This window comes from Chlorella variabilis, assembly GCF_000147415.1.
Source record: "Chlorella variabilis unplaced genomic scaffold CHLNCscaffold_16, whole genome shotgun sequence".
In the NCBI taxonomy this organism is placed as follows: Eukaryota; Viridiplantae; Chlorophyta; class Trebouxiophyceae; order Chlorellales; family Chlorellaceae; genus Chlorella; species Chlorella variabilis.
In genome coordinates, this window is record NW_005435072.1 from 884333 (window position 1) to 893427 (window position 9095).

Genomic DNA, 9095 nt, shown 5'->3' on the forward strand with positions numbered 1-9095 from the left:
GCCCCAACTCTGCCAACCTCATCGTTGCGGCAGTGCCGGGCGCAGGTGCGCGGGGCAGGGCCGGAAAGCCCTGCGCTGTGGGAGCGAGCCGATGAGGAGGCTGTGTGCCTCGAATGACCTGCTGCCCTGCATGAATGGCGCCCTGGTGCACAAGCCAGCATGCTGCAGAGCTTGCTGACATGCCGCATGTAGCCCAACCCCGCTCTGGACGCCCTGCTGCCCCGCCCTGACCTGCCCTGCCCTGCCCCTGCCTGCAGAAGGAGAGGCCTCGAAGCCCGCTGAGGATGCACCTGCCTTCATGCGCCGAGCCTGGGGCATGCTGCTGGCGGCGGTGCTGCCGCTGTGGCGCGACCCATCGCTGCTGGCGGCGCACGGCGACAAGATCGTGCAGGTAGGTGGGCGGCAACCTCTCGCGGCGGTTGCCCGGCGCCTTGCGGCTCGGGACGCTCTGGCTGCTGCATCGAGCCCCTAGCATGGGCCTCTCGCCTGCAACGTGTGTGCTTAGCTCCTTAATGTTCGCTCCCAGCCCGAGCTCCAACCCCAACCCCCACCGCACACCCCACACACCCATCCACCCCTGCAGTCTGTCGTGTCTGTGCTGCGCAACTGCACCGAGAACACGGCGCAGCTGCAGGCGGCGGTGGCGGCATCTGCGCGCCCCGCCGCGCGCCCCGCCCACGCCCACGCCGACCCCGCCCGCGTGCAGCAGATTGTGGAGATGGGGTTCAGCCAGGCGCAGGCGGAGGAGGCGCTGCGGCGGGTGAGGGGGCCAGGGGCCTCCTGCCTGCCTCTGCTGCTCTTGTGGCTCACACGCCAGCATCTTTACTGCATTCATGCATGTGCTGCATGCTCAGCAAGCCTGCTCTGCTCTGCTGCCGGCTGCTGGCCCTCCCGCTCATCTGTTCTCTTCTCCCGTATTGCGACACTCTCGCCCCATGCCCTGGCATACCTAACGACTTTTCCCCCAGCTCACCCCATCCCATCCAACCACCCCACTCTACAGAACGGCAACCATGTTGAGCTGGCCATGGAATGGCTGTTTGCAAACCCCGAGGCGGCGGCCGCCGCCGAGGCGGCGGCCGCGGCGGGCGGCGCCGCCGGCGCCTCGGCCGCCCAGCAGCAGCAGGACGACGAGCAGCTGGCTCGCATGGTGGCGGATGCGCTGTCGGTGGATGGGCACAAGATGGGGATGCTGGGGGAGGAGGTGCGGCGGTACATCTAGGCGGTACAAGTCATGAGCAGGACATGGCATGGATACTGCAGCTGCGCCCTGTGGTATAATCGCTTCTCTCCCACTTCAGAATCACACAATTTCTGCGTTGCTATCTGTGCAGGCCCAGGCAGACGTGCCCACCGCCACCATGCCCGACACCCTGGCCTTGCTGGACTCGGCAGGTGGGCGGCACCGCCCTGCCTGCACCTTGTGCCGCCACCGTCGGCGGCGCAGCATGCCACCGCCACGCGCCCCATTCCTGCCTCTTCCAGCCCGCGCAACCCCACGCTTTCCTCCCTCCGTGTGCAGTTAGCCTGCTGAAGGCCAACCCAGCGGCAGCCTTCTATGTGTGCGACCTGGTGAAGGCGCACAGCGCGCAGAGCGTGAAGCACCGCCAGGTCAGCGAGGGCGCCGGGCAGCAGGCGGGCAGGCACGAGTTTCCAGCTGTCTGATCTCTCCCGGGGCGCCGGCGCTGCGTGTTGGGCCATGGGCGCATGCGCTCCTCTAGCTGCTGCCGCACCCTCCGACCTGTCTTCTTGATTTCTTCCACATAGTACTCTGCCCACTTGGCCCCTGACCCTTTATCACCCTGTCTGCCTGGCTGGCCATTCCGAGCGCAGGTGGTCCTGGAGCGGCTGATGTGGCACCTCGGCGCCGCATCCAGCCCCTCGGATGCGCAGCTCTTTGCGCCCGCCCACCTGGCCACCCTGCTGCTCTCAGAGGTAGCCCCCAGCCGGGAGGTGGCGGCCGAGAAAGGTGGGTGGGGTGTGGCGCAGCCGCGCTGCTGCACGCCGCTCTTCTTGCTGCCCAGCCTGCCTTCCCTCTCATCATCCACGAAGGCTCAAACTCCGGCTGCTGAAGCGCTCGGCCGCGGCACAGCAACCCTTTCGGCAACAGCTGTGCAACATCAGTCTTGCGCCCTCCTCATCGGCTCTCCGATGCATCATCCACACAGCTGACGAATTCGCCCCTTCCCCGCGCATCCACCAACAGACCACACAGCTGACCTGCTGGCCGCGGGCCCGCCCCCTGTGCCCCTCCCGCGCCCCTCCCCCTGCAGGCTTTGCTTCCATCGCCCTCGACGCAGTGGATGCCTGGACCTCCGCCCACCTGCGCCCGCCCGCAGCGGCCAGCAGCGCCAGGGCCGCGCGGCGGGAGGGCGCCGCGGGGGCCGCGCCCGGCGGTGGCGCCGCGCCCGGGGTCGTGCCCGCGGTGCCTGTGCCGCGCTGGGTGGACACCCTGCTGCTGGCTCTGGACATCCTGGCCTCCACGCCACCCAAGCCGCCGCCGCCGCCGGCCGCGGCAGATGGCCGCGGCGCCTCCTCAGGCAGTGACGCGCGGGCGGCGGCGCTGCAGGGGCAGGTGGCCGAGGTGGAAAGGTTCCTGGCCCTGCACGCGGCGGCAGGCGCGCCAGCCGGCCAGGCCGCGCCAGCTGCGGCAGGTGCGGCTGGAGCAGCGGCGGCAGCGCCTGCAGCAGCAGCAGCAGCAGCAGCAGAGGGCGATGCCGGCGCGGGCCTGCCCTCCAATGAAACCGCTGTCGACCAGCCGCAGCAGGCGGCAGCGGCGGTGGCTGGCTCCGCCGACCCAGCTCCCTCGATCACCTCCCCACCGGGCGTCCCAGGCCCTGCACCCGCTGAAGCAACAGGAGGAGGAGCAGCAGCAGCAGGAGCAGCAGAGGGCCAGCCGCAGCCAGCTGCGCCAGCAGAGGGCCAGCCGGCGGCGCCGGCGGCGGCCGGCGAGCAGCAGGAGCAGGGGGAGCAGGAGCAGGTGCCACCAGAGGAGCGAGTCTTCCGGGCGCTGGCGGCGGCGGTACAGCAGTACAGTACCGGCGGCAGCCTCAGCGAGCAGGAGCAGCAGCGCACGGTGGATGTCTGCCTGCGCCTGCTGCGCCACATGCAGAGGTGGGGGCTGGGGATTGTGTGGGGTAGGGGCAGGGAACCCTGGGTCTGTATGGCGCTGCTGCTTGGCTACCCACCCTTGTGCCATCTTCCCTGTGTTTATTGTCTCAAAGCGCTGCGACATATACAGCAAGCATGCTGCAGCATTCATTGACCTCCCGCCCCCTCCTCGTCTTGCTCTGTGCTGCAGCTGGGGCGCCAGCTGGACGCCCCAGGAGCCGGCAGCGGCGGCGGCAGCCGGCGACGCAGACGGCGCCGCCTCATCGGCTGCTGCTGATGCTGTGGCGGCGCCTGCAGGACCTCCAAAGCCCGACCTGCTTGCTCCGGACCCTCGGTCCACGCTGCATGCGGTGGTGCAGCTGCTGGCCCGGCTCACCAAGAACCACGCCCTGGCAGAGAAGGTGTGTGGCAGTGATGGGCGGCATGCTCGCTGGGAGGAAGATGGGTGGGCGCAGGGGCTCATATGTGTGTGCCTCATCTGCTGCTATGCCTGTGTTCCCTGGTCTGCCTGCGGTGTGTAACCTGCCTGCCTGGGTGCAATGCTCCTCCTCTGCGCGCGCCCGGCTCGGCCCTTCCACCCGCCACCTCGCCCCCTGCCCTCCTCTCCCGCGCCTCCCCGCAGGTGCTCGCTGCGCGGGGCCACGCACAGCTGCTGGCGCTGCCGCCCGCCGTGTTCCGTCCCGAGCTGGAGCCTTTCATGGCGGCCGTGTTCCGGCACATCTTGGAGGATCCTGCCACGCTGCAGGTGCGGAGGGGAAAGGCAGGCGTCAGCGTGGGAGCGGGCGGCAGCAGCGGGTTGGGGTGCAGGCAGCCAGCTGTGTGGGATCTGAGGGCAGCAGCGTGGGAGGGGAGGAAGCACCCTGTTGAGCAGCAGGCACCGACCGAGTCATGCGCGCATGACTGGGGCAGGCGGCGACCGAGTCATGCGCGCATGACTGGGGCAGGAACAGACCGAGTCATGCGCGCATGACTGGGGCAGGAACAGACCGAGTCATGCGCGCATGATTGGGGCAGGCGGCGACCGAGTCATGCGCGCATGACTGGGGCAGGAACAGACCGAGTCATGCGCGCATGACTGGGGCAGGAACAGACCGAGTCATGCGCGCATGATTGGGGCAGGCAGCGACCGAGTCATGCGCGCGCATGACTGGGGCAGGAACAGACCGAGTCATGCGCGCATGATTGGGGCAGGCAGCGACCGAGTCATGCGCGCATGATTGAGCAGGAAGGCAACACATACACAATCGCATCTTCCACCATGTGTCGACGCCTTCTCTCTTGCCGGCTGCCCTTCCTATGCTCCCTGCAGGCCGCTATGGAGGCCGAGGTGCGCAGCACGCTGAACGAGAAGGGGCGCAGCCTGTACGCCTATGGACGGATGCCAGGTGTGCGGGTGTGCCTGGAGCTTCCTAGTGGCTGCCTGGAGCTTCCTGGTGGCTGCCTGGAGCTACTTCAGGGCGCGCCGCCTGCCGGCCTGCTGCGTGCGTGGCCGCACACCTGGTGCCGGCACCGCCTGCGCCGCCCCACCTCCCTCCCCTGCCTGCGCCGGCCCCCGCTCGCGTAGGGAGCATGTCTGGGGAGCCCTCGATGGCGCTGCGTGCCTTCCTGGCGGCGCTGGCGCCCGTGGCTGCCAGGCAGCCGCAGGTGTTTGTGGAGGCGTGCCGAGCCACTGTGGAGATCAAGGGTGGGTGGCCCGGCTGCATGCCTGCCTGCCTGCATGTCTGCCTGCTTTGCATGTCTGCATGCATGTTTTGAAACAGGGCTGCTTGGGTTCATCGGCCTCTGCTGCCAGCCGGGCTCGCTTCCCGAGCCTGCTTGGCGACTTGAATGGGCCGGGCGTGCTGCCTCGCCTGGCTGGCTGCAGACACGGGAGGCCTCGCAGGCCGGCGCCCAGTGGTGGTGCTAAAAAAGAAGCACCAGCCAGAGGCGGGGCCGGCAGCGGGTGCGGCGGCAGGAGAGGCGGGCGCGGCGCCTGCGGCAGCGGCCGCCGGCGCCAGCCCTCCCCAGGGCCAGCGCCTGGAATGTACCCTCGAGCCCGCAGCAGGCGCCGCCCCGGCCGCCACTCCCGCCCCCACAGGGACAGCAGCAGCAGCAGCAGCCACGCCCGCTGCGGGTTCGGCAGGCCGGCATGCCAGCTCGGTGCGGCTGGCGGCGGCGCCACCCACCGGCGCACCGGCAGCGGCAGGAGAGCCTGGCAGCTCACCTGCGGCACCGCAGGAAGCAGCCACCCCGGCGGCCCCGAAAACAGGTGTGTGGGGTAGCTGTGAGCTGACATTCAAGGCGGGGAGGATGGCCTGTGTTGCTTCCCTCCTGCTCTTGCTTCGCTCCTCCTCCTTTGTACGTCCTGCTCTGCCTCCATCCTGATCTGTGCGTCACTGCGGTACTGCACCCTGGTTCTGCTCCCGTACCGTAGCCGGCAAGTCGGCCAAGAAGGTGCCGCCCAGCTTCCTGGAGATCATCGACTGCCTGGTGGACGTACTGCTGCGGTACAACGGCCCGCCCGCTGAGCTGGCAGAGAAAGGTGGGCGACCATGGCAGGCCCAGCAGCAGGGCAGGCGGCTGGGTTTCCCGCTCCCCTCCCCGGCGCTTTCGTGTTTCGGGCATCGGCAGGGCTGCGTTGCTCTCCTACGCGCAGCACGCCCAGCCCCTTTTCACCCAGCTGCCTCCCCCCGCAGGCAAGGACGGCGCTGCCGGCGCCGCTGCCACTGCCGGCGGCGTGGCGTGCCCGAGGGAGGTGCATGTGGTGGCAAACCCTGACGGCACCATCGACCTGCTGCCCACGGCCGTGGCGGCGGCTGCCGCCGCGGAAAAGAAGGCCGCAGAGGAGGCTGAGAAGGTCAAGGTGGGTGGCTGTGGTTGCGGGTGGGGGCTGGTCATTGGGTGGTGGTGGCTGTCGGGGCCGGTGCAGGCAGGTCTGTGGCGGGCTGCCCCTGACTATGCTGACCCCCAATGCCCCGTGCCCCCGGCCTCCCTTGCTTGCTAGCCCTGCGTTGTTTTGGCTGCCTGCCGGCCTGCTGACCCCACACACCTGCGTCCCTTCCCCTGCAGCCGCTGACGGCCGCGCAGAAGGAAGTGGCGGTGCAGTGCTTTGCGCTGCGCCTGCTGTCCGACTTCACCCTCATGTTCCAGCACTGCGTGGGGGTGCTGCTCAAGCGGGACACAGACCTCGCTGCCAAGGAGGTGAAGGCGGGGCGGGGGCGGGTGTTTTGCTGTGGCTGTTTGATGGCTGGGCTCGCTTCTGTGGTGATATTGGTGATGTGTTTGTCAGTGGTACGGGGAAGGCCGCTGTTGCTGCGCCAGCTCTGTTGCTCTGAACCATCGCGATAGGCTGCCGCACGCCCTCGGCCCTGCCCCGCTGCTCCCCCTGCCTGCTGCCCACAGGCTGCTCCCGGGCGGAGCAGCAGCGCCAAGAAGGCTGCCGCGTCCCTGGAGCGCGCCCAGGCTGCTGCCGCTGGGCAAGGCGTGGGCCTGTTCCGGCATGTGATGGACTGTCAGCTGGCGCTGGCCCCCGCCGAGGTGCCACGTGGCATGTCGCAGGGCATGGGGCCAGTGGCCTCCTACCTCCTGCTGGCCATCTGCATCCGGTGAGCAGCAGCTGGAGGCTCTCGTGCATGGGCCGGGCAGTGGTCGCTGGCGAGCAGTGCTCCTGGGCTGTTGGCCCTGCCTGCTTCTCCCTTGCTCCTGGCGCTTCCCGTGCCGCCTGCTGCTGCTCTCCGTCACCGCCCACGCGCCTCTGCTGCATCCCTCTGCTCTTCCCCACGGCGTCCCCACACCTCCCCCTCCTGCCTGCAGCTCTGCCGAGGGCCGGCGGCGCATCATTTCCGAGATAGTGCGGACGCTGACAGCAGAGGACCAGACGGCGGGGCACCACCACCGCGCCCACGGCGCCGCGGCCGCGCCGGCGCCACCGGCCGCCGCGCTGCTGGCTGCGGCGGACTCGCCGTATGCCTCCCGCCTCGGCTGCCCGCCTCCCTTCAAGGCGAGGCTGCCAGCAGGGCTGGCTGCCTTGCTAGCTGCTGCGTTCACAGCCGCGGCTCCCAGCCACACTCCCGTGCGCCCTCGAACTCTCGCCCAGGCCGCCATGCCGCGCGCACCGCTCATAGTGCGCGTTGCCACCTCACAAACGACACCTCGACCCACACTCTCTGCCACCCTGCCGCCGCTTCCGCAGGTGAAGGTGTTTGTGGATCTGGCGGCCTCCCTGCTGTCCACCACCGGGCGCGGCGGCTCCACCGCCGCCGCCAGCCAGCAGGCCACCGCGGCGGCGGTGTCTTCTGAGATTGTGAGGGCCATGAAGGACGCAGGTGGGGCAGGCTGCTGCCCGCTGCCGCTGGGCTGCCGGCTGCCACTCTTGGGCTGTTCTGCTCGCACCGCAGCGTGGTGCCTGCGTGTTTACAAACCGACCCACTCTCTTCCTCTCGCTCTTTCTTGTCGATGCAGGCATGGTCAAGGCGCTGACGGCGGCGCTACAGCTGGTGGACCTGGACCACCCGCAGGCAAGGAAGAAAGAACGGAGTGCAGATTGCTCGGCTGGCTGGCATACTGGCTTGGCTGGCGGCCAGGCTCAGCAGCTGTTTGGTTTCCGACATGCCAAGATGCCTGAGCCTGCATCTTGTGCTGCCTGTTCACCTCTGCAGGCCATCAAGGCCATCCACTCCATCCTGCGCCCTCTGGAGATCCTCACCCGCTCCTGGCCCAAGCGCTCCTCCCAGGCAGCAGCAGGCGTCACCGGCGCCGGCGCTGCCACCGGGGCCGCGGGCGGCGCCGCGGAAGCGGCGGGCGAGGGCGGCGCTGCCGGCGCGGAGGGGGAACTTGCCGACGGCGGCGCCGGTGCAGGCGGAGCGCCGGGTGCTATGCCGGCAGGGGAGGCGCCAGAGGCTGGCCGCCAGGTGGGTGGGCATTGGGGTGGGGTGGGGCGGGTTTGTGGCAGAAATGGTGCACGCCAGTGTGCTCAATTGGATGCGGGGGGTGATCCTGCCTGCGGCAGGGCTCTTCATTTTCACACAGGCTGCTGCTCACACCTTGCCCTGCCCGCCCTGCCTGCCCACCCTCGTCCCTGCAGGCTCTGCGCGCGGCTGAGGCAGCTCTCGAGAATCTGGATCGCGACCGAGCCCGTGCAGAGCGCCGCACAAGTGAGGCGCCAGGCCCAGCCGCCGCGCTGCTGCAGCACGGCATGGCAGCACGCCTCTGCCCCCTTCTGCCTGCCTGCCATGCCCGCTGTACTCCCGTGGCTGCTGTATCCGCTTCCCTGCGCATCTCCCCGCCTTCAGCCGTCTCCTCAGCCCGCTGCTCCCTCCCAACCCTCTGCTGTGCCACCCTGCTGCAGTTGAGGAGGCGATTGATGGATTGATGGCGGCGGAGGAGGCACTGCTTGGGAGCGATGCGGAGATGATGGAGGGCGAGGGCGGCAGCAGCGAGGGCGGCAGCAGCTTCGATTCAGAGGAGCACGACGGTGAGGCGGCTGGAGGGGGCTGGAGGGGGCGGCCTTGAGGGTTTGGGGCAGCTGGCAGGGGGTTCCGGGAGCTGGAGGGAACAGCAAGGGGCACTGTTGACTGTGACTGCTCTGGTAGTTTGTCTCTCCCGGTCGCACGCCTCTGTATCTACCCCACCGCAGCACACCGCACATGCACGCACTTGCACACCGCCACAAGCACACCCACAGCACAGCTCCCTGCCGCCCGCCACTGACCGCCGCAGGCAGCAGCATGTCTTCCGACAGCGAGGGCGACGAGGACGGCATGAGCGACACCTCTGCCTCATCCGACGACATGGACGGCGGCGAGGAGCTGGGAGAGGACGGGGTGGGTGCTCTGGGCCGCCCAGGGAGGCCGCGGTTGGGAGGGTGGTCGGGCTTCCGGGGGCTGCCTGCCCCCACCCCTACCGGCGCCGTCGTTGTGCCCTGCACCTCACTTGAGACATGCACGAGTGCTCAACGCCCCCCCCCACCTTTCAGTCGCTCTCCGTGCTCACTCTCCTGCCTGCCT